This window comes from Ovis aries, chromosome X, assembly GCF_016772045.2.
Source record: "Ovis aries strain OAR_USU_Benz2616 breed Rambouillet chromosome X, ARS-UI_Ramb_v3.0, whole genome shotgun sequence".
NCBI lineage: Eukaryota > Metazoa > Chordata > Mammalia > Artiodactyla > Bovidae > Ovis > Ovis aries.
In genome coordinates, this window is record NC_056080.1 from 54191986 (window position 1) to 54217214 (window position 25229).

General features: G+C 41.2%; 1 long non-coding RNA gene across 1 annotated transcript; it reads left to right on the forward strand.

Annotated features, from left to right (window-relative positions):
- The first annotated feature begins 491 nt into the window (after positions 1-491).
- Positions 492-20835, forward strand: LOC132658814 (uncharacterized). The gene is made up of 3 exons (XR_009598867.1): positions 492-584; positions 1854-1910; positions 15460-20835. It is a non-coding gene; the product is annotated as an uncharacterized LOC132658814 (long non-coding RNA).
- The last annotated feature ends 4394 nt before the right edge of the window (positions 20836-25229 follow it).

The following is a 25229-nucleotide window of genomic DNA, read 5'->3' on the forward strand; positions in this document are numbered from 1 at the left end:
TTTCAGAAGCCTCCTGGCCTGGGACTCCAGCAAGGCCACTTGGTGATCTCTCACCTCTGTCTGCTGCTGTTGCTGCTAAGTCGCTTCAGTCGTGTCTGAGTCTGATGGCAGCCAACCAGGCTCCTTCGTCCCTGGGATTCTCCAGGCAAGAATACTGGAGTGGGTTGCCATTTCCTTCTCCAATGCATGCATGCATGCTAAGTCGCTTAAGTCCTGTCCGACTCTGTGCGACCCCATGGACAGCAGCCCACCAGGCTCCTCTGTCCATGCGATTCTCTAGGCAAGAATACTGGAGTGGGTCTAGCCATCCTATACCCATGGCCAAGAAGTGGCCTTCCCACAACCCCAGATATAACAACCTAAAGCCTTCCCCCTGCATTTTATTCCTTCTGATTGTTTCCCTGCTCTCACAGTAACCTTATGGAGAAGACCTCTGATGTCCCCCACATTTTGCCTTATTGCAACTTAGGCATCTTTGTCTCTTTTACCTGCAGACACTCTGCTGGCATCAGGCAAGCCGGATCATGACAACTCACTTTTCCAAGGAAATAATCCATTCCTCAAGGGGAAATCGAATCGGAAAGGTATGTGGAAAATGGTTATGAAACATACAGTCTGTTTTTTAAATAACAAGTTTGTTCAGCTTCCCAGGGTCTGTTCCACTCCGTGTATACCCAAATAGCCCATAAAAATGATTCTGTTCCTGGTGGCAAGACTACCCTCAATATCTTGAGCATAATATGACAAAAGTATGTGGGCATGATAGAACAAAACTATCGGAAGAAAAAGATAAGAGATATACAGAGTATCACCTGAACCAATAGCCATACTACCTCTAATGACCATATGTCAATGATGTATGGATGATCAAAGAACATTTGGTGGAATGCAACAGACCATGACCAAAAACAAACTAGGAGGACTTCCCTGGAGATCCAGTGGTTAGGACTCTGCACTTCAAAGCAGGAGGCACAAGTTGGATCCCTGCTCAGGAAAGTTTCCTCTGCTGCATGCTAGGACTTCCACCCTACCCCCCACCAAAAAAAAAAAAACAAAAAACAAAAAACCACTACACTAGGAAAAAATATAAATTTCAGCAAGATGTATTCCTCAGTGTGTTCATACTGACAATTAAAAATCAAAAACAAAATCCATCATAATCAGAATCTAGGCAAATATATCAATTATCACCCACGTTATTAGATATCATTTAAAATTTTCTTTCCCATGTAATGAGAACGTGAAGAGAAAAATGCCTGCCATTTTGGTAAAGAAGACAAAATTCTCTTTTTTGCAGACAGGAGGAATATATTCTTGGGAAACACCTGAGAAATGATGTAAAAATAAACTTCTTTAAGTGGGAGAAATTAATAAATATTCACATTTAAAATCCCAAGAGCTTTCATGTATGCCATCAATAATCCTGTAGAAAATAGAATGGGTAAATGATCACATCACAGTGGTAGTATCAACCACTACAAAGTAAATGAAACACCAAGGAATCCTAAAAATATGGTTAAGACATTGTAAAATGATAAAACTCATACTCAGCTTTAAAAGATATTTGAGTAAATCAAGAGGCAATTTAGCAAAGTTGGGAGATTGTGCTGGTGTCTGCAGGGATTATTATTATTCATTTCTTGCTTAGTACTTTCTTGTTTTCAGTCAGTTAGTCGTGTCGTGATTCTCTGGGACCCCGTGGACTGCGGTACACCAGGCTTCCCTGTCCTTCACTATCTGCTTAGGACTTGAAAGTGTTAGTCCCTGAGTCATGTCCTGCCAACTCCTCTGTCCATGGGATTCTCCAGGCAAGAATACTGGAATGGGTTGCCATTTTCTTCTCCTGTCTGCAGGGAGGTGTGGACCAAACAGGCTGCAGCTACATCACAGGTCTGCTTCACAATTACCAGGTACTATTTCCTTGTCATACCAGAGGTGCCATTTTATAGTCTATTCCCCCATTCCCACATTAAATTACACCCATGTAATATGTCTGTGGTTCCAAATAGGAAAAGGAGTATGTCAAGGCTGTATATTGTCACCCTGCTCATTTAACTTATATGCAGAGTACATCATGAGAAACGCTGGACTAGAAGAAACACAAGCTGGAATCAAGATTGCTGGGAGAAATATCAATAACCTCAGATATGCAGATGACACCACCCTTATGGCAGAATGCGAAGAGGAGCTAAAAAGCCTCTTGATGAAAGTGAAAGAAGAGAGCCAAAAGTTGGCTTAAAGCTCAACATTCAGAAAATGAAGATCATGGCATCCGGTCCCATCACTTCATGGGAAATAGATGGGGAAACAGTGGAAACAGTGTCAGACTTTATTTTTGGGGGCTCCAAAATCACTGCAGATGGTGAGTACAGCCATGAAATTAAAAGACGCTTGCTCCTTGGAAGAAAAGTTATGACCAACCTAGATAGTATATTCAAAAGCAGAGACATTGCTTTGCCGACTAAGGTCCGTCTAGTCAAGGTTATGGTTTTTCCAATGGTCGTGTATGGATGTGAGAGTTGGACTGTGAAGAAGGCTGAGCGCCGAAGAATTGATGCTTTTGAACTGTGGTGTTGGAGAAGACTCTTGAGAGTCCCTTTGACTACAAGGAGATGCAACCAGTCCATTCTGAAGGAGATCAGCCCCGGGATTTCTTTGGAAGGAATGATGCTAAAGCTGAAGCTCCAGTACTTTGGCCACCTCATACAAAGAGTTGACTCATTGGAAAAGGCTTTGATGCTGGGAGGGATTGTGGGCAGGAGGAGAAGGGGACAATCGAGGATGAGATGGCTGGATGGCATTACTGACTGACTCGATGGACGTGAGTCTGAGTGAACTCCGGGAGATGGTGATGGACAGGGAGGCCTGGCGTGCTGCTATTCATGGGGTTGCAAAGAGTCGGACACGACTGAGCGACTGGACTGAACTGAACTGAATATGTCTGTGCTGGGGGTGGGGCATAGTTTTTGGAAGGCAGAGGAGAGGCAACATTATAATATGTAAGGAGGTAGAGAGTGAATTCCTACTGGCAAAGTCATAGCATGTTTCTGGATAATGAGATCCACTAGTTGCAGGTTTAGTACAATGCCAAGGATATTTACAAACTAGTTTTTTCCCCTGATTTTCATAAAATAATTGTATTTTCCACCTGTTAAAACAATAGGGCAAGACAGTTTTGACTTTTTCTAGACAAGAGTAGAAATCTTTTCTGAAAGACTAGCACTCCACTGTGTGGTTTATCTATAGTTCAGCGCTACTGCACTGATGAACAGGGTTGTTTTTTGAGCCACTGTAGTAGTAGACTGTTAGAGCGACAGCTGTGATACGTGCATGCCTCCCACATTGTCATAGCCTTGGCGATGGAGCTTGCTTTGATGGGACAACAGCATGTGTGAAGCAAGCAGAGAGTTGAAAAGCGCTTGTGTACTGGGGTTGAGATTGACATTGAACTGAGTCAGACCTTGACTCTGACTCCAAAGGTAATCTTCCCTTCACTATGACAGATTGCACGTGTGCTGAGATTGCTGAGATGCACACACAGTACATGTCGTCCCTTATGGTACAGATGTTCTCCTCTCTCATTTTTTTTTTTTCTACCTGGGTGATCCAGGCACCCAGGAAACCATAGCTTCTATGTAATGTTCTAAAACTGAGATGATCTTCCCTGAGAGCAACAGGTCAGGGATACATATTTGTGCACTTTTTCTGAGTTAGGAAGGAGCAGGCAGATTGGAAAGTGAGAGCAAGATTAGAAAAATGATCGTGCACAGTTGGGCACCTTTCTTGGTGAGATGGGCAGGGAACCTAGAATTGTCTCTTTTGTGATTAAATTGAAGTGGATTGCAATTCTAAGAGGGAGGAGTTCTCCACAACAGATGTCAGCTCAGATGGAGACAATTTCAGACCTTCTCAGAGCTTTATGGTATTTATAGCCGATTCCAGCTTTCAGGAGAGTTACCACCCATACCTGCGAGAATTTCTGGATGTATTAAAGGGAAGCAGAGTCAGGGAATGTGATTTTAGTAGTAGTCAATGAGTGGGGAAAATTTGTGTTTTGTTAACCAAATGCCCTAGAATTTAAATCTCACTCTCTCACTAGCTGTATAGTCTTCAGTTCAGTTCAGTTCAGTTGCTCAGTCGTGTCCGACTCTTTGCAACCCCATGAATCACAGCACACCAGGCCTCCCTGTCCATCACCAACTTCCGGAGTTCACTCAGACTCGCATCCATCGAGTCAGTAATGCCATCCAGCCATCTCATCCTTGGTCGTCCCCTTCTCCTCCTGCCCCCAATCCCTCCCAGCATCAAAGCCTTTTCCAATGAGTCAACTCTTTGTATGAGGTGGCCAAAGTACTGGAGCTTCAGCTTTAGCATCATTCCTTCCAAAGAAATTCCGGGGCTGATCTCCTTCAGAATGGACTGGTTGCATCTCCTTGTAGTCAAAGGGACTCTCAAGAGTCTTCTCCAACACCACAGTTCAAAAGCATCAATTCTTTGGCGCTCAGCCTTCTTCACAGTCCAACTCTCACATCCATACATGACCACAGGAAAAACCATAGCATTGACTAGATGGACATTAGTTGGCAACGTAATGTCTCTGCTTTTGAATATGCTATCTAGGTTGGTCATAACTTTTCTTCCAAGGAGCAAGCGTCTTTTAATTTCATGGCTGTACTCACCATCTACAGTGATTTTGGAGCCCCCCAAAATACAGTCTGACACTGTTTCCACTGTTTCTCCATCTATTTCCCATGGAGTGATGGGACCGGATGCCATGATCTTCGTTTTCTGAATGTTGAGCTTTAAGCCAACTTTTTCACGCTCCTCTTTCACTTTCATCAAGAGGCTTTTTAGTTCCTCTTCACTTTCTACCATAAGGGTGGTGTCATCTGCATATCTGAGGTTATTGATATTTCTCCTGGCAATCTTGATTCCAGCTTGTGTTTCTTCCATCAGTGAATATCTTGGACCTTGATAGTTCTCATCTTAAAATGGGGATCATGAAAGTACCTACCTCATTAATTTCTCCCTCCCGCAAAGGCTTTCCTGACCATTACTCACTCATCTCTTATACTGCGATCAAATTACCCTCCTCTTTTTGCCAGGCTCCGTTGACTTGAATTCTGTCATGGTTTTATTTAGGGAGCGCTGTGATGGTCTGTCTGCATGTTTGAAAAAAATGTAAAGGCTAGGGGCCAGCCAAATAAACACCTGTTCTCAGAGTCAGCACAGTGACCTGAACTTGGCATCCAGCAGGGATTCAAAATATATTGATTGAATGAAAGAGTGTGACAAAGGCTATTTGGATCATGAAGGATGGTTCTTATTACACCTAATAATTGTTTATTCCAAATATAAAATGAGAGATGAGTGAACACAGGCAACTCCATACGTGGCTTTTCATGTGGGGAGGCTTCATCGTGTTCCTTGCATTATCTCTTTTTCCCTCAAGTGCAGAGAGGGGCTATAGGAGGGCATTCAGTAGAAACTTCTCAAACACCAAGTGATCAGAACAAAACAATATCTTTCCAGTCTTTCTCTTTGATTAATCAATGAACCATGGGGATAAAAGCAAGACTTCTAGGTTTGTGATTGTGTGAGTAACAGCACACGTGTGAACAATCAAGGGTGTGCGCACAAAGATCAATGGAGAGCAAGTCCAGGTGAGTGTTTCCACTCTCTCAAAGAGGCCGTGAGCACGTCTTGATTCCTCCTGCTTCTTTGGTCACTCCCTCTGGTTCCCTGAGTGCAGTGTCCCCCTTTTTCACCGATACTGTCCTCTCTACTGACCTAAATTCAGCACCCAAACCCTTGCTAGTGCTGTCTCTAGAGTCAAATGCTAATCACTAAGAGAGGTGTTTGAGGTCCTATGGGATCTGACCCTGTCTCCTCTCTGACTATACCCCCAGCAGCCTCCCTTCAGTCACTCAGCTCCAGGTCAGCTGGGCTCTGCAGTTTCTGGGTCATGTCAGCTAGGCTCCCTCCTCAGGGCCTTTGTCCCAGCTCTTCCCTTTGCCTGCATGCTCCTCACCCACATCTGCCTGGCTGACCTGCTCACTTCCATGGAGGCCTTGCTCAGTTTTCACTTGCTTTCTCTGTGAGGGCTACCCAGGCCACTGGACAGTATATGGGCAGGTGTACCCACCTGTCCCACCATCCACCCTATCCCTCATCCCCTTTATCTTGCCGTACATTGTCCTTTCATTACAACACTTATCACCTAACAGACTCTGTTATTTACTTCTTTGTTTTCTTTGTACTTATCTCTGTCCTCCCCCATAGTTCCCAGCTGCGAAGTCCTTGATCTTAGAGATCTTTCTCTCTTGCTCACTGGTCAATCTCCACCAGCCCAGAACATTACTGAGAACACACTGTAGTCATGCAGATGCTATCAGTTTCTATACTGAATGTTTCTGCCTCCCTTGGTACATTGTGATACCCTTGAGGGCAAGGGCTGTTGTTTGTCTTTGTCAAACCATGGAACTTTGTCAGTCCACGGTCCAGCAAACTTTCTGATACAGCTGGAGAGACACTACTGAATATTCACTGAGTTAATGAATTAAATTGTGAAAGTGGCACTAATAGAGAAAAGATTCTGTTTCCAAACTGTGGTTCTCCCAGTAGGCACCATCCGTGTGAGAACCATGGACCTATCAGCGCCATGCAAAGTCTGCTAGTCAGTGCGGCCAGATGTCTGACTCATTTTCTGTGGAAGTCTCATAGGCTAGCACTGGGCTTACTACCCAGCCTGACTTAGGGTGGCATTTCTGGAACTCAGGCCTTCGTCATCTAAATAGACTTTGCTTTAGCTGTGCAGAACATGCAGTACTTTACATATTTTCTTTCAATAAAATTGTATCTTTGAGAATAAAAAGGTAACCATATAATCAAACATGGTGAGTGCAAAAGAAGGTAATGAACTAGTTGAACGTAAGTTGAGACTACTGTGGAGTCATAGCACACACAAAGATCAGCACCACGCTAGGCTCTTCATGGATCTTCTGTAGTTGAATCCTAATAAAAACCCTCAAGAGGTCATATTGTCATTCCCATTTCACAAGGGTGAATATTGAGACCATGGACATTCTTTGGGTTGCCTGTGATCTGGCAGTAGACAGCCCAATGAGAGCCCAATTCAGGGCTCATTGGTGATAACACCTCAGAGTGAGTTCAGCATAGACAGTTGCTGTTGTTGTTTAGTCACTAAGTCGTGTCTGAATCTTCTGTGACCAAATGGACTATAGCCCACTAGAATCCTTGTCCTTGGGATTTCCCAGGCAAGAATACTGGAGTGGGTTGCCATTTCCTTCTCCAGGTGATCCTCCGGGCCCTGGGATTGAACCCGCATCTCCTGCATTAGCAAGTGGGTTCTTTACCACTGAGCCACCAGGGAAGCCCACAGTGTAGGCAGACGCCCCCCCCACACACACACACACTTAATCTGCTCCCAGCAGTCCTGTTTGGTTCCCTTCCTTTTTTCACTGATACACTCTCCAAAGCTTTCATCCCGGCTCATATCACTTGCAGAAGTGCTTCATCCCAGAGATTTCGGCCCAGCTCCTTTGATCAAATGGTGGTATATTCAACACTGACCCCTGCTGTGGCAGATGGAAGGTGACTGTTTTGAGTCCTTGCAAAGGAACAAAGTAAGTGTTATTTATACTTCTTCATGACTTTTGATGATTGTGTATGCTGGGGAGGGTCCTTTGCTGCAGAGCTAGTTTCCTTGTATGAGAATCGAGTTCTTGGCAGGATGCCCTTTCCTTCCACAAAGACTTCAAACTGGCCCAGGAGGGAAGGTCAGGATCTTACTGATCAGTGCTGCTGTGTACCCACAGGCCCAAGCACTGTACCACGAGACCGGTTCCTTCAGAAGCAACACAGATCTTTCAGGGTTACCAAGCTGTTCTGCACATTTCACAGGCTTCTTTGATAAAGACAACAAGTGAGATTTGGAATCAAAATTGGAATCAGGAAAATGGCCACAGTCTTCCAGGACCTCAGTAAAATCTCCATGTTCTGGGATGATGCACATTAGTGAGCAGCATGGTAGAGGAGTTCTGAGCCAGGCATCATCCTCTGGAATTAGAGATTAGTGGACAATGGCTTTCCCTTTACTTTTTTCCCCATCTTCTTCTCGGGTATTTATTTCAGGCACATTTGAAAATCAGGGGTTTTGTTAGCAGTTTTCATAAAATAGAAGATCTCCTAGCAGAGGACACCAATTAGACTCTTAGTTTCTAAACTTCATTTTAACGTTGATCAGATTGCTTTTAGTACCAGCCTACACCTCATAGGAAAGCTCCTTGACTTGTTGCTTTGGATGAATCTTCTGATGTGTATAATTCCCAGAGTTCTTGTAAAGGAATCCTAGTTCTCTTGTTGCTGTTTCCTAACTACATATCAGAAGAGATGATAGAATCTCTTTGGGGGCTACTGCAGGTCAGCTGTTTTCATAACTCGCTGACAGTTTTCATAAAATCCCTGCAGCATAAGTGCTATTATTCCAGTGTCACAAATGAGGGAATTGAGGCCCGGGAGGATAGATGCCTTGCTCACCACAGAGTGAGGAAGTGGCAGAGCTGGGATTTAGAACTGCTGTCACAATCCATTGTCTGCATATCTCCACAATTTAAAAAAGAATTTGAAGAACATTCTTGTGTTTTTGAGGACTTCCCTGGTGGCTCAGATGGTAAAGCGTCTGTCTACAATGCGGGAGACCCGGGTTCAATCCCTGAGTCGGGAAGATCCCTTGGGGAAGGAAATGGCAATCCACTCCAGTACTATTGCCTGGAAAATCCCATGGACAGAGGAGCTTGGTAGGCTCCAGTCCATGGGGCCGTAAAGAGTCGGACACGACTGAGCGACTTCACTTGTGTTTTTGAGAGTCACCAGTGTAAATTGAAAAATTCTATACTGTTTCTCTATCTCCTCATTCTGTTTATTTTTAGAGTCTTTCTCATGACAAATAGTACTTTCCTTTACAGACAGTATTAAGCTTATAACATTATACTTGGGGGTGGCAAACGTGGAAAGGCATAAACATGACTCAGTTCTGGAAAGTGTTGCATTTTGCCATACTGTGGGCTAAAAACTGTGGCATATACTGTGTAGAGGCACATGGAGATAAGAGCCAGTTCATGTCCTCCAAAACCTCCTGAGTTTCTAGAAGAGTTTCCATGGTACCTGATACTCATAACCCACAGCTATGCTACCTGTGTAGAAGGCCTCTACTCTACTACCCCCAGGTTGCAAATAGATGTTTTTGGGGTTAAAGTTTCAGTATGAAAGAGTCGCATTCAACAAACCTTCAGCAATGCCTAAGATGTCTCCTGCAGTGTATGTCCTACATGATAAGCAAAGAGCAAAGCAACCATGGTGCCAGCCCTTAGGATCTCACAGGAAAACAAACCAAAAAAGAAGTGTCCTTTCTGAATTAGAAGCATCCATGGAGTACATGTACAGTGCAAGATGGGCAAAGAGGAAGAGGAAACAAAGATTAGGGCTGAGAATGAAGAGAGGCAGTAGGGTCAGAAGTCAGATCATATTGTGACTCTGAATGCTAAGGCCTGTATTGGAAAATTCCACTGTTTGCAGGTGGGATGCGATTCTTTAATCCCGAATATTTGTGATTTTCAACAGAATGATTAAATAATCACATTACCAGCCTTATCAGTTCAGTTTAGTTGCTAAGTTGTGTCCGACTCTTTGCGACCCAGTTGACTGCAGCACGCCAGGCTTCCCTGTCCATCACCAACTCTCAGAAGTTGCTCAAACTCATTCATGTCCATCAAGTTGGTGATGCCATCTAACCATCTCATCCTCTGTCATCCCTTTCTTACTATATTCTTATACCAGCCTTATATTCACTAATTAATTTCTCCAGTTACATTTTTTAAATGATTTTTATGTTTCCATCATTTTTTCATTTGCAAAGCCTTGGATTTCCAAAGGCTCCCATCGTGAGGACATTTCAGAAACTGAGAGATTGTTAGAAGGACCAACAGTGAAGATGAATCCAGGAAGTCGCCAGTACATTGGTAGTCGAGGCTCCTGAGTACAGGGAGCTGTATAAAAGTCAGGAAATGTGTATGTTCCATGCACCGTGGTAGGCTCTGGGGTTAGATGTATCAGGCAAGCTGATCCAGCTCTCTTAGTACAGAAAATCATGCAAGGACATCTTAAACCCAGTGGTCTGAAAAGATTTGTCAGGATTGTTGATGGAGGAAGTGTCTTACCTGCACACACACACACAGACACATACACACAGTTAATAAATTATAAGTCTTAAACCCAGCTAGGATCATAGAGTTTTGGTGCCAGTCTGTCTGCCTCTAAAGCCTCAAAGAATGTCTATGACATTAAACCCTTTTTCATAATAATTTATTTCAATTTAATTGAGAACCATTACCTGCAGTTCCCCTGACTGTGCTTGCCTGTTATTGCCCTGCAGAGAGACTGGGAACTGAATGTTCTGCTTTATCTAAAGGGCAGGGGCTGAGTGGGCAGCTTCTGCACCCAAGCCGTTCATGCTGAGTATGGCCCCGTCAGACCTCCATGTGACCTCATGTTGCCACACTGCAGGCTGCCTGTTCTTACCTCTACCTTGTAATTAGTCTTCACTACAATTAGAGTTAGAATTCTCTGTACTGTGACTTTAGTGATGCTTATTTTAATTGGCACCTTTCAGGTACGTGTGATTATTACTGGGCCAGAAATGATTTCTTAACCTTCCCAGTACAGTGGATAATGCAGAGAATTACCTTATGCTCAACAGATTCAGTACACTAATAATTTAAATACCGGTGATCAGTTTTCAATTGCTGCACAGCAAATTGACTCAAATTTGGCAGCTTAAACCAAAACATATTTATTATTCCCTGGTTCCCATAGCTAATGCATGCTGCATGGATCAAGTGAGTTCTCTGCTCAGAGTCTTACGAGGCTGAAATCAAGGTGTCGGTGGGGCTGGAATCTTACCTGGAGATGCTGTGGAAGAAGCAGCTTCCAAGCTCATCCAAGTGATTGGCAGAATCCATCTCCTGTGGTGGCGGGACTGAACTATATCTTTGCAGGATGTTGTTAGAGCTGCTCTCAGATTCTAGAGGCTGCCTGTATTTCTCATCATATAGTTCCCTCCATCTTCAAGCAAATGAAAGTGAAACTTGCTCAGTTGTGTCCGACTCTTTGCAACCCCATGGACTATACAGTCCATGGAATTCTCCAGGCCAGAATACTGGAGTGGGTATCCTTTCTCTTCTCCAGGGGATCTTCCCAACCCAGGGATCAAACCCAGGTCTCCCACATTGCAGGCTGATTGTTTACCAGCTGAGCCACTAGGGAAGCCCAAGAATACTGGAGTGGGTAGCCTATCCCTTCTCCAGCGGATCTTCCTGTCCCAGGAATCAAACTGGGGTCTCCTGCATTGCAGGTGGATTCTTTACCAACAGGCTATCAGGGAAGCTCAAGCAAATGATGGTATGTCAAAACCTTTTACTTCAAATCTCTCTTGCTTTCCTCTGCTGCAAGCAAGAGGAAACTCTCTGCTTTTAAAGGACTCCTGTTATTAGGTTAGGCCTCTTTGGATAATTCAGGATAATCTCCCAATTAAGGTCAGTGGATTAATAACCTCAATTATAACTGCACAATCCGACTAACCATGCGGATATAACACAAATGTGTGTGTGATTCCTCCTCTAATTCACAGTACCTGGGATTATGGTGAGATATCTTGGGAGACCAGTTTTAAAATTCTGCCTACCATAGCCTTTAATAACCATCAGATAATTATTTATTAAAACCCTGTTTTGTGACCCTGATGGAGTATCTATAAATCCTGTGATCATACTATAGCTCTTCACTGAGTTCCATCATGTCATAATGTAGTTTTATTTGCACCAGTGACTTGTGTATTAGTCAGGGTTCCAGAGGAACAGAACCAATAGGATATTTAGAGATAGAGAATAATTTTTTATTAGGAACTGGCTCACATGTTTATAGAGGCTGACAAGATCCCAAAATATGCATTTGGCAAGGTGGAGACCTAGGAGAGCTGATGGTACAGTTCATCTGAGTCCAAAGGGCTGAGAACCAGGATAGCCAGTAGCGTTAAGTTCTAGTCCAAAAGTGCTGAGATCGAGCCTCAAGAAGATGTGCTTTTTCAGTTTACAGGCAGGAGAAGACCAGAGTCCCACTTCAAGCAGTCATACTTGATTCCCTCCTGCTTGAAGGAAGCTCAGCTATTTTTGTTCTATTCAAGGTTTCTGTTTTTTTTTTTTTTTTTTTACTTTATTTTACTTTACAATACTGTATTGGTTTTGCCATACATTGACATGAATCCACCATGGGTGTACATGCGATCCCAAACATGAACCCCCTTCCCTCCCACCTCCCTCCCCACAATATCCCTTTGGGTCATTCCCATGCACAGCCCCAAGCATGCTGTATCCTGCATCAGACATAGACTGGTGATTCGATTCTTACATGATAGTATACATGTTTCAATGCCATTCTCCCAAATCATCCCACCCTCTCCCTCTCCCTCTGAGTCCAAAAGTCCACTATACACATCTGTGTCTTTTTTGCTGTCTTGCATACAGGGTCCTCATTGCCATTTTTCTAAATTCCATATATATGTGTCAGTATACTGTATTGATGTTTTTCTTTCTGGCTTACTTCACTCTGTATAATCGGCTCCAGTTTCATCCATCTCAGCAGAACTGATTTAAATGTATTCTTTTTAATGGCTGAGTAATACTCCATTGTGTATATGTACCACAGCTTTCTTATCCATTCATCTGCTGATGGACATCTAGGTTGCTTCCATGTCCTGGCTATTATAAACAGTGCTGCAATGAACACTGGGGTACATGTGTCTCTTTCAATTCTGGTTTCCTCGATGTGTATGCCCAGCAGTGGGATTGCTGGGTCATATGGCAGTTCTATTTGCAATTTTTTAAGGAATCTCCACACTGTTTTCCATAGTAGCTGTACTAGTTTGCATTCCCACCAACAGTGTAGGAGGGTTCCCTTTTCTCCACACCCTCTCCAGCATTTATTGCTTGCAGATTTTTGGATCGCAGACATTCTGACTGGTGTGAAGTGGTACCTCATTGTGGTCTTGATTTGCATTTCTCTAATAATGAGTGATGTTGAGCATCTTTTCATGTGTTTGTTAGCCATCCGTATGTCTTCTTTGGAGAAGTGTCTATTTAGTTCTTTGGCCCATTTTTTGATTGGGTCGTTTATTTTTCTGGAATTGAGCTGCATAAGTTGCTTGTATATTTTTGAGATTAGTTGTTTGTCAGTTGTTTCATTTGCTATTATTTTCTCCCATTCAGAAGGCTGTCTTTTCACCTTGCTTATATTTTCCTTTGTTGTGCAGAAGCTTTTAATTTTAATTAGATCCCATTTGTTTATTTTTGCTTTTATTTCCAGAATTCTGGGAGATGGATTATAGAGGATCCTGCTGTGATTTATGTCGGAGAGTGTTTTGTCTATGTTCTCCTCTAGGAGTTTTATAGTTTCTGGTCTTACATTTAGATCTTTAATCCATTTTGAGTTTCAAGATTTATATGGAAATACAAAAACCTCGAATAGCCAAAGCAATCTTGAGAAAGAAGAATGGAACTGGAGGAATCAACTTGCCTGACTTCAGGCTCTACCACAAAGCCACAGTCATCAAGATAGTATGGTACTGGCACAAAGACAGAAATATAGATCAATGGAACAAAATAGAAAGCCCAGAGATAAATCCACACACATATGGACACCTTATCTTTGACAAAGGAGGCAAGAATATACAATGGAGTAAAGACAATCTCTTTAAAAAGTGGTGCTGGGAAAACTGGTCAACCACTTGTAAAAGACTGAAACTAGATCACTTTCTATTCAAGGTTTCAACTTGGTTTGGGACATCCACATAGAGGGCAAGGTGCTTTACTCAGTCCACTTATTCCAGTGCTGATCTTATCTAAAACTCCCTCACAGACACACTCAAAATAATGGTTGACCTACTGTCTGGGCACTTTCTGTGGCCCAATCACGTTGATGCAAAATATTGCACATCAGTCCATGCATCTTGACACAGTCCATACATTATCATTTATTTTAAAATTCCCATTCTGTTTTAATTTAACTGCTCGGTTTCTCAGCTTCCTTATCTATAAGAGGGAGCTGTGGATAAGTTCACTTTGTTAGTTGCATTTTAACCAATTACCTTTAAGATATGTATGAAAGGGAAACATTTATCAGGAAGCAGTGTACAGTCTATACAGTAAAGGAGAATTTTGCATCATGTAGCATGCAGATTTAACAATACCTGATATTTGTGAGCATTCTTTGTCATTGCCTTTCTTTGGGATTGGAATGAAAACTGACCTTTTCCAGTCCTGTGGCCACTGCTGAGTTTTCCAAATTTGCTAGCATATTGAGTGCAGCACTTTCACAGCATCATCTTTCAGGATTTGAAACAGCTCAACTGGAATTCCATCACCTCCACTATCTTTGTTCATAGTGATGCTTTCTAAGGCCCACTTGATTTCACATTCCAGGATGTCTGGCTCTAGGTGCGTGATCACACCATCATGATTATCTTGGTTGTGAAGATCTTTTTTGTACAGTTTTTCTGTGTATTCTTGCCACCTCTTCTTAATATCTTCTGCTTCTGTTAGGTCCATACCATTTCTGTCCTTTATTGAGCACATCTTTGCATGAAATGTTCCCTTTGTAGCTCTACTTTTCTTGAAGAGATTTCTAGTCTTTCCCATTCTATTGTTTTCCTCTATTTCTTTGCACTGATCGCTGAAGAAGGCTTTCTTATCTCTCCTTGCTATTCTCTGGAACTCTGCATTCAGATGCTTATATCTTTCCTTTTCTCCTTGGCTTTTGCTTCTCTTCTTTTCACAGCTATTTGTAAGGCCTCCTCAGACAGCCATTTTACTTTTTTGCATTTCTTTTCCATGGGGATGGTCTTGATCCTTGTCTCCTATACAATGTCAAGAACTTCCATCCATAGTTCATCAGGCACTCTCTCTGTCAGATCTAGGCCCTTAAATCTATTTCTCACTTCCACTGTATAATCATAAGGGATTTGATTTAGGTCATACCTGAATGTTCTAGTGGTTTTCACTACTTTGTTCAATATAAGTCTGAATTTGGCAATAAGGAGATCCTGATCTGAGCCACAGTCAGCTCCTGGTTTTGTTTTTGCTGACTGTATAGAGCTTCTCCATCTTTGGCTGCAAAGAATATAATCAGTCTGATTTCAATGTTGACCATCTGGTGATGTCCATGTGTAGAGTCTTCTCTTGTGCTGTTGGAAGAGGGTGTTTGCTATGACCAGTGTGTTCCCTTGGCAAAATTCTATTAGACTTTGCCCTGCCTCATTCTGTACTCCAAGGACAAATTTGCCTGTTACTCCAGGTGTTTCCTAACTTCCTATGTTCAAACTGGTTTTAGAAAAGGCAGAGGAACCAGAGATCAAATTGCCAACATCCGCTGGATCATCGAAAAAACAAGAGAGTTCCAGAGAAACATCTATTTCTGTTTTATTGACTATGCCAAAGCCTTTGACTGTGTGGATCACAATAAACTGTGGAAAATTGTGAAAGAGATGGGCATACCAGACCACCTGACCTGCCTCTTGAGAAACCTATATGCCAGTCAGGAAGCAACAGTTAGAACTGGACATGGAACGACAGACTGGTTCCAAATAGGAAAAGGAGTTCGTCAAGGCTGTATATTGTCACCCTGCTTATTTAACTCTTATACAGAGTACATCATGAGAAACACTGGGCTGGAAGAAGCACAAGCTGGAATCAAGATTGCTTGGAGAAATATCAATACCTCAGATATGCAGATGATACCACCCTTATGGCAGAAAGTGAAGAGGAACTAAAAGCCTCTTGATGAAAGTGAAAGAGGAGAGTGAAAAAGTTGGCTTAAAGCTCAGCATTCAGAAAATGAAGATCATGGCATCTGGTCCCATCACTTCATGGGGAATAGATGGGGAAACAGTGGAAACAGTGTCAGACTTTATTTTTGGGGGCTCCAAAATCACTGCAGGTGGTGATTGCAGCCATGAAATTAAAAGACGCTTACTCCTTGGAAGGAAAGTTATGACCAACCTAGACAGCATATTCAGAAGCAGAGACATTACTTTGCCAACAAAGGTCCGTCTAGTCAAGGCTATGGTTTTTCCTGTGGTCATGTATGGATATGAGAGTTGGACTATAAAGGAAGCTGAGCGCCGAAGAATTGATGCTTTTGAACTGTGGTGTTGGAGAAGACTTGAGAGTTCCTTGGACTGCAAGGAGATCCAACCAGTCCATCCTAAAGGCGATCAGTCCTGGGTGTTCATTGGAAGGACTGATGCTGAATCTGAGGCTCCAATACTTTGGCCACCTCATGCAAAGAATTGACTCATTGGAAAAGACCCTGATCCTGGGAGGGATTGGGGGCAGGAGGAGAAGGGGACGACAGAGAATGAGATGGCTCAATGGCATCACCGGCTCGATGGACATGAGTTTGTGTAAACTCCAGGAGTTGGTGATGGACAGGGAGGCCTGGCGTGCTGCAATTCATGGGGTCTCAAAGACTCGGACATGACTGAGCGACTGAAATGAACTGAACTGAACTGAATATTTGTGAAATAGTTACTGTATTTAGCACACTCTTTTGTACATTTTAAAAAATGCTTTACCTGCTTTATTCAGCAAAACCCCATGAGATACATGCCATTGTTAGTCCCATTTCCATATGAAAAAACTGAAGCAGGAAAGTAGTTTGTCCCAGATCACAGCTGGTAAGTGGTAGGTCCTAGGGTTGTCATCTGTGGCTTCAGAACCAATGTCCTGAACTCATTAGTGTGAGCATTGAATTTATCATCCACACCAGAATGAGAACACCATTGAAAATTATACCTCAGTGGGCATAAAATGGAAAAGACTTAGATGTATGAAGACACTGCTCACTCTGCTAGTGAAAATCCTCTGCATTGCAAGGAGCAGAAAGTTCTTTTCTAGATTGTCTCAATGGAAAACGAAGTTCATGATCTCAGAAGTTTTCTAACATCAGCATCACCATCCCTCCCTCTGCTAGATTATTCCTGTCAACATAAAAATTGATTATTATTATTATTATTTTAAAAAACAAAAACACAAAACAGAACAAAAAACCTTTTTGCCTCCCTCCTTCTTACCTGCTATGGGGACATTTCTTCTCCCATTGGTAGCCAACCTCCCTTGAGGAGGGTCTACACTCACTGTCTCCAGTTCCCCCTACTCCCATTCTGTCTTAATCTCACTGTGATTGAACGTGGACACCGTCACCTGAACTGAAACTGCTCTGATCAACATAATAATCACACAATATTTCTAAGTCAAGGTCTGTGTCACAGTCCCTCCTTACGTGACCTGTCTATAATTTGGGGCCGAGTTGATCACGCCTTCCACCTGGGATTACCTTCTCCCCTTGTGTATCATTGAGCTTTCTCTGGAGACATGGAAACAGTAGGATATATATACAGGAAGAGATTTCTTTAAAGGAATTGGCTTATGTAGTTGTGGAGGCAGAGAAGCCCCCCTATCTGGTGTCTGCAAGTTGGAGTCCCAGAGAAGCTTGGTGGCTTAATTCATTTCAACTTCAGTGGCCTGAGAACCGAGAGAACTAATGATGTAGATTCCAGTCAGGGTCTAAAGACCTGAGAAACTGTAGCACTGAGAACAGGAGAAGATTGATGTCCCAGTTCATTCAGTCAGGCAGGAGAGGCCCAGATTTTCCTTCCTCCACCTTTTTGTTCTCTTCAGGATTGTTTGCCCTCACATTGGTAAGGGCAAACTTCTTTTCTGGGTCCACAGATTCAGATGTTAATTTCACCTGGAAATAGCCTTACAGACACACCCAGAAATGATGTTTAGCCAAATATTTGGATACCCCGTGATCCAGTCAGGTTGACGCATACACACCCGGGTTCCAGGACAACACTTCCCTGGTGTTCCCTGATGTCATGTAACTGTAGCTGCTCAGTCTCCTTGGCTGATTCTCCTCCTTTCTTTGTGTTCTCTCCATATTGACAAACCTCAGAACTGAATCCTTATCCTCTTCTTCTCTACCTACACTCATTCCTTTCATGATCTCATCCAGGACCGAGGCTTTCTATGCCATCTATACCCTCTTTTCTCCCCAGCTTTCATGTCCAACTTAGGCTCCAGAGTCTGTTGTCACTGTCCACCTAGAAGCACAAATGGATATCCAATAGACATTACATTTCAATCACGCAGAAAATGAACTTATTTCATGTCAATCAATCGACCTCTGTTGGTTGTCATCTCAGTTAACATTATACTTCTAGATACTCACTTAAAAAGTTTGGGGTCAGGGGAGTCTCTGCTAGTCCAGTGGCTAAGAGTCTGTGTTTTTAATGCAGGGGACCTGGGTTCAATCCCTGATCAGGGAACTAGATCCCACATGCCACAACTAAAAGTTTGTGTGCCCCAACTAAGGATACCACAGGTTGTTCCAAAAACTGAAAATCCTGCATGCTCCAACTAATTCCTAGTGCAGCCAAATATATAAATAAATGTTAAAAAATATTGGGGTCAGTCTTACCATTATATCCATCCAAAAATCCAGTTGCTTCTATGGTCTAAGTAGATTGAGAGTATGAAAAATTTTGCCTCCTTCACTCTTACCACTTAATTCTAAGCCACTATAACTTTTTGCCTTGATTACTGCCACACTATCGAAGTATTTACATGACCTACAAGTTTCTACGAGATTCGATGTTATGTTATTTCTCTGAAATCCAACTACATTACCATGAAATTCCTCCATATCTACCTTAAGTAGTCACATTTTACCTGAAGGCTCTTCAACTGGCTGTTGTCTGTGTTTGAAATGTTCTTCCTCTACATATTTAATGGCTCATCCCATCAACTCCTTCAAGTCTTTGCCTAAATATCACTTTCTAAGTGAGGCTTATCCTGACTACTTAACAAAATTTCCAATTACTTAGCATTCCAGATCTTTCTTAATTTGCTCTAATTTGCTTCCCATGTAGTATAATCTTCCTACTTACAGTATAGTTTAATGATTTATTTTTTATTGTTTATGCAGTTACCCCAAAATATGAACCCTGTGAGGACAGAGACAGATGTCCATTTTGTTTACTGTAGTATCTTCAGGAAGAACACTAGAGTGGGTTGCCATTAATACCTTTATTCAAATCTTGCCATTTCTCTGTCTTGTGACCTTCCTATTCTTTTTCATTTGGTTCAGTTTTGAGATAATAATAACATACAAAAGAAGCATAAAACATATATACAGAGATTAATAATGAATAATTATAACATGAAAACATATATAACCATCACTCCAAACAATGACTCAAATATTATTAAAACCCCAGAGCCCCTGATGCTCTCCTCTCTGACCACAACTGTATGTCTCCTCAGTAGAGAAATCTGCCGTCCTGATCCTTGCTCAGTATTTCTTCCTTACAGCTCATTATAGCTTCACCTACCACCTATGTAAACTACACTAAATTATCTACTTTCATGTTTGAAAAAATCCTATGCCATCAGGCATCACATGCATGTTTGAGTTTTTAGTGTACACTTAGAGAACCACCTCATGTAACTTGCTTATAGAAGCTTCCTGAAATATTGAAATGAATCCCTCTTCCCAGGTTAAAGGGACAAATCCTTGCCCCAAGTATGTGCTTGGGAGTGAATTCAATGCGAGGGTATACATGAGAGCTAAACGGTGTTCTCAACCTCCAGTGAGTCTATAGGCCAGTTAGGAAGATGGTGTTTACTGATGCTGTACACTGCTAGAGCTGAAGATGGCTCAGGTTAGCAGCAAGGCCATGGGGGAGGTCTTTCTGGTGGCACCTATTACTGGTTTGTGATTTGGGGCAAGTCTCTCTACCTTTCTGAGCCTGTGCACTTCTTAGAGATTTAAAACCTGCATTGAACAGTTTCAGCTACATGTAATAAATTCTGATAAATTCTCTCTTAATTATTATTCTGTTATAAATATTTTCAATTTTCCTTGCTGTGGCTTCTTAGATATACCCATCATTTCAAAGTGGACAGTTAATTTCCAAATACATGTTTTTTTAAGTATCCTTAATATTAATTTCTCATTTTGGTATTAATTTCCCATTTAAATGCTTTCTTCTCTGCAATCACCCTCTGTTTTTTCAGTCTTCTAACTTTATTGAGGCTTTAAATGGCTAAGTCAAAGATCTCTCTTGGTAAATCTCACATTGCACCTGAAAATATGTGGGTTATTTTCAAACACCTTTTGATATTTGTTTCTAACATAATTCCACAGTGATAAGAGAACAGATTCTGTGTGATTTCAATACATTTAGACAATGAAATTTTTGCAGCTCATTTTATATTATGTCCCTGGATCTGTTCCAATGTCTCCTGGTTAGTCTATGGGAACTTGAATGGAATTTGTATCCTACTGTTGTGTGAAAATTGTATAAATCCTAATTATGCTGAATTGGTTCATAGTGCTTTTCAGGTCTACTGTATCCTTCCACTTTTCTCTCTATCCATTCTATTAATTTTTGAGAGTTTGATATTGAAACTCCAACTAAAAATCTTTATTTATCCACTTAAAAAATAATTGTAATATATAATAGAACTATATGTAACTTTGTTCTGTATTTTCCAAGTCTCCTGTAAATGCATTATCATACTTTAATAATTTTTAAAAGAATAAAGAAAAAAAAACATACTCCCCATGGTTATCATATGTGGAACTTTATAGCTCTGTACCGTAACCCATTGATCACACTGGTCCAAAGGAAGGGTCAACTATATTTTGATTTCAATTTTCCCTGAACAGTGTAGATGGCATACATACAAGTCAAGTAACTTTAGTACCTACTAGATGTTAATGTGAAGATTTGTTTACCCCCAGGAACAGCTAAGTGGAGTGATAAGAGCCTGGACATTAAGATAATAAATATTGGGATTAATGATTATAATCAAGGTGAAAGCTAACTTGTACTCTTCACTCTAAGTCCCGATGGTACTCTTCACTCTAAGTCCCAATGGACATAGAGAGTCTGCTTCCAGCCGGGCACCCCAGTGCCACAGTAAGATCTGAGTACTTAAACCAGGAAAGTCTAGGTTAATGATGTACCTTGCTTTTTACAAAATCAAAACATTGCAGAGGCTTAACTTTTGTTGAGTATTCCCTGCGTCCAATATATTGCTTGATTATATTATGTGTGGAGAAGGCAATGGCACCCCACTCCAGTACTCTTGCCTGGAAAATCCCATGGACGGAGGAGCCTGGTGGGCTGCAGTCCATGGGGTCGCCAAGAGTTGGACACGACTGAGCAACTTCACTTTCACTTTTCACTTTCATGCATTGGAGAAGGAAATGGCAACCCACTCCAGTGTTCTTGCCTGGAGAATCCCAGGGACGGTGGAGCCTGGTGGGCTGCTATCTATGGGGTCGCACAGAATCGGACACGACTGAAGTGACATAGCAGCAGCAGCAGCAGCAGCATATTATGTGTATCATCTCATTTAATCCTTACCATGGCCTGAGGAAGTAGGTAGGCTCAGTGATTATCCCTATTTACTGGTCAAAAACATTGAGTTCAGAGATTAAGTAACATTTTTTTGTGATCACACAGTTAATAATGAAGGGCACAGAAAATGATTGTAGACCATACCTAGAACCCACATTACTTTTTGTGAGGGAGATACTTTGAGGGGGAAATAATTTCAAACTTACAGAAAAGTTGTAAGAATAGTATTAATACATGCCACTCCCATTTATACTTCATTCAGATTCTTCAATAGGTAATAATTTCTCTCTCCTTTCCACCTCTTTCTTTCTGTCTGCCTCCCTTTCTCATTTTCCTGTCCACACACATACCATACACAGATGCATATACATACAAATATTTTCTAAATCATTTGAAAGTAAGCTGCAGACATGTTCTTTTACCCCTAAATACTGCAGTGTTACTTCCTGAGAACAAGGATATCCTTTGGGGGTAAGCACTGTACAATTATGAAAATCAAGAAATTAATGTTGACACAGTACTATTCTGTATGTTTTTACAGATCTTATTTAAACATGGCAATTATCTCAACAGTGTCATTTATATTAGGTTGATGAACAAGTAATTATGGTTTTGGACTGAGAATTATAAATCATTGTAACTAGGCTCAAACACATCTTTATTAATCAACATAGGAACCATTATAATCAACACATTTTTGCCAATGAGAACTAAATTTGTTTATTCCTGAAGCATAAAAATCCATATTTCTGGATTTGACTAGCTCTTGGAAAGCATTTCCTGCCTCCTGCTGATTATGGAAGCATTTTGCCTGTAAAAAGTTTTCGAGATGCTTGAAGAAGTGGTAGAATTGGCAAGAGGTCAGGTGAATATGGTGGATGAGGCAAAACTTCATAGTCCAAGTCATTCAACTTCTTTTTTCTTTTTTTTAAAATAAATTTATTTATTTTAATTGGAGGTTAATTATTTTACAATATTGTATTGGTTTTGCCATATATCAACATGAATCCACCACAGGTATACACGTGTTCCCCATCCTGAACCCCCCTCCCACTTCCCTCCCCATACCATCCCTCTGGGTCATCCCAGTGCACCAGCCCCAAGCATCCAGTATCATGCATTGAACCTTGACTGGTGATTCGTTTCATATATGATATTATACATGTTTCAATGCCATTCTCCCAAATCATCCCACCCTCTCCCTCTCCCACAGAGTCCAAAAGACTGTTCTATATATCTGTGTCTATTTGCTGTCTCGCATACAGGGCTATCGTTACCATCTTTCTAAATTCCATATCTATGTGTTAGTATACCGTATTGGTATTTTTCTTTCTGGCTTACTTCACTCTGTATAATAGGCTCCAGTTTCATCCATCTCATTAGAACTGATTCACATGTATTCTTTTTAATGGCTGAGTAATACTCCATTGTGTATATGTACCACAGCTTTCTTATCCATTCATCTGCTGATGGACATCTAGGTTGCTCATTCAACTTTTGAAGTGTTGGTTATGTGACCTGTGATCAGGTGTTGTTGTGGAGAGGAATTAGGTCCTTTTTGTAGACCAATGCCAGAGGCAGATGTTGCAATTTCAGTGCATCTCATCAATTTGCTGAGCATACTTTTCAGATGTAATGATTTCTCTGGGATTCAGAAAGCTGTAGTGGATCAGACTGGCATCAGACCACCCAACAGTGACCATGACTTTATTTTGGTGTAAGTTTGGCTTTGGGAAGTGCTTTAGGTTTTCTTCTTTGTCCAGTCACTGAGCTGGTCATCACTTGTTGTCATATAAAATCTACTTTTTGAAAAAAAATATCTACTTTTTATTGCACATAACAATCCAACCTAGAAATGGCTTGTTGTTGTTGTGTAGAATAAGAGATGATGCTTCAAAATGATTTTTTTATCAGCTCATGAGGCACCCTCTTTGCAAGCTTTTCCACCTTTCCAATTTGCTTCAAATGCCGAACAACCATAGAATGGCCGATGTTGACTTCAGTAACTGCTCATGTAGATATGAGAGGATCAGCTTCGATGATGGCTCTCAGTTGGTCACTGTCAACTTCCAGTGGCTGGGCACTGCACTCCTCATCTTCAAGGCTCTCATCTCCTTTGCAAAACTTCTTGAACCATCTCTGCACTGTATATTCATTAGCAGTTCCTGGGCCAAATGCATTGCTGATGTTGCAAGTTGTCTCTGCATTCTTTCCGACCCATTTTTAACTTGAATTAAAAAATGGCTCCAATTTGCTTTTTTTTTTTTTCCAATTTGCTTTTTATCTAACATCATTACTATAGTCTAAATATAAAACAAATAGCAAGTAATAAGTCATTAGCAAAATAAAACAAGAAATTGCACATTAAATGATACATAATATAACCACACTTATTTAAGAATGTATTCCAATATCAAATGGCAAAGTTCAACAATGCAGAACTGCAATTACTTTGCACCAACCAAATGGAAAGTTTTATAACTTTCAGTTCTACTTGCCAGTCGAGAATCACACTTGTATGTAGTTGTTATTCCACTTTAGTATTCTTCCATCTGGAACAAGTCCTCAGACTTACTGTCTTGAATGACCATAACAGTTTTGAAAGTATGAGCCATTTACTCAAATGTCCTTCAGTATGGGTTTGCCTGATTTTTGATTCTCATGACTAGATTCAGCTTACGTATCTTTGCCAGGGAAAAGACAAAAAGTGGTAGTATATCCTTCTCAGTACATTATATCAATTAGTACATGATACTTATTTATTCTGTATTGGTAATTTTGGATTTGATCCCTTGCTCAAGGTTGTATTCGGCAAGTTACCCTAGAGTAAAGTTATTTTCCTTTTGTCCACTTGTTGTGGGGGTATACTTGGAGACTATGGAAGTATCCTGTTCTGTCATCACTGATGATTCTTCCCTAAGCCCATTAACATAAGACGGTTGAAAAGTCATGCACATTACCCCCATTTACTAGTTGGGATTCTTCTGCAATGAAGAACTTTTAATCTCACATTCACTTATAAATTATTCATGTCTTCATTTATATCCTGTGAGCTCATGGACATATATTTTATTCATTGGGTAATAAAGCATTACCATCATAATTCAGTTTGATGCTCCAGTTTGTCCATATCTGGTCAGTGGAAAAATGGAGCCCCCTTAAATCATGTTCCTGTGTCCTTTTGGATGTTCCCCCCTATTTTTCTTTGAAAAGTTATTTCGGTACAACAAGATATTCCTGGCTCTTTTTGTACTTTCCCTATTCTTTCCCTGAAATCATCCATTTCCCAAGGAGCTCTGGTTTATTTTGTGTAGAATGGTATTTAGAAATCAAGTCTGTGCTTTTAACTGTTATTCTCTACTGTCAGAATGAATTTACAACCTCCTGCATTTCCCTTAACTTCAGTTTCCCAATATGTGAAATTGGCATAAAAATAGGAATTTTGTTTTGGCTGCAATGCATGGCTAATGGGATCTTAGTTCCCCAACCAGGGTTCGAATGTAGGCCTTCCGCAGTGAAAGTGCTAAGTCCTAACCACTGAACATCCAGGGAATTCCCCAAAATATGATTTTTGTCATTGGTATGTTGTAAGGTTTAAATATAGTAATGAAACATTTAGTATAGTGCTTGGCACACAGGTAGTTTTTTAATGGCATAATTTAAGCATCAA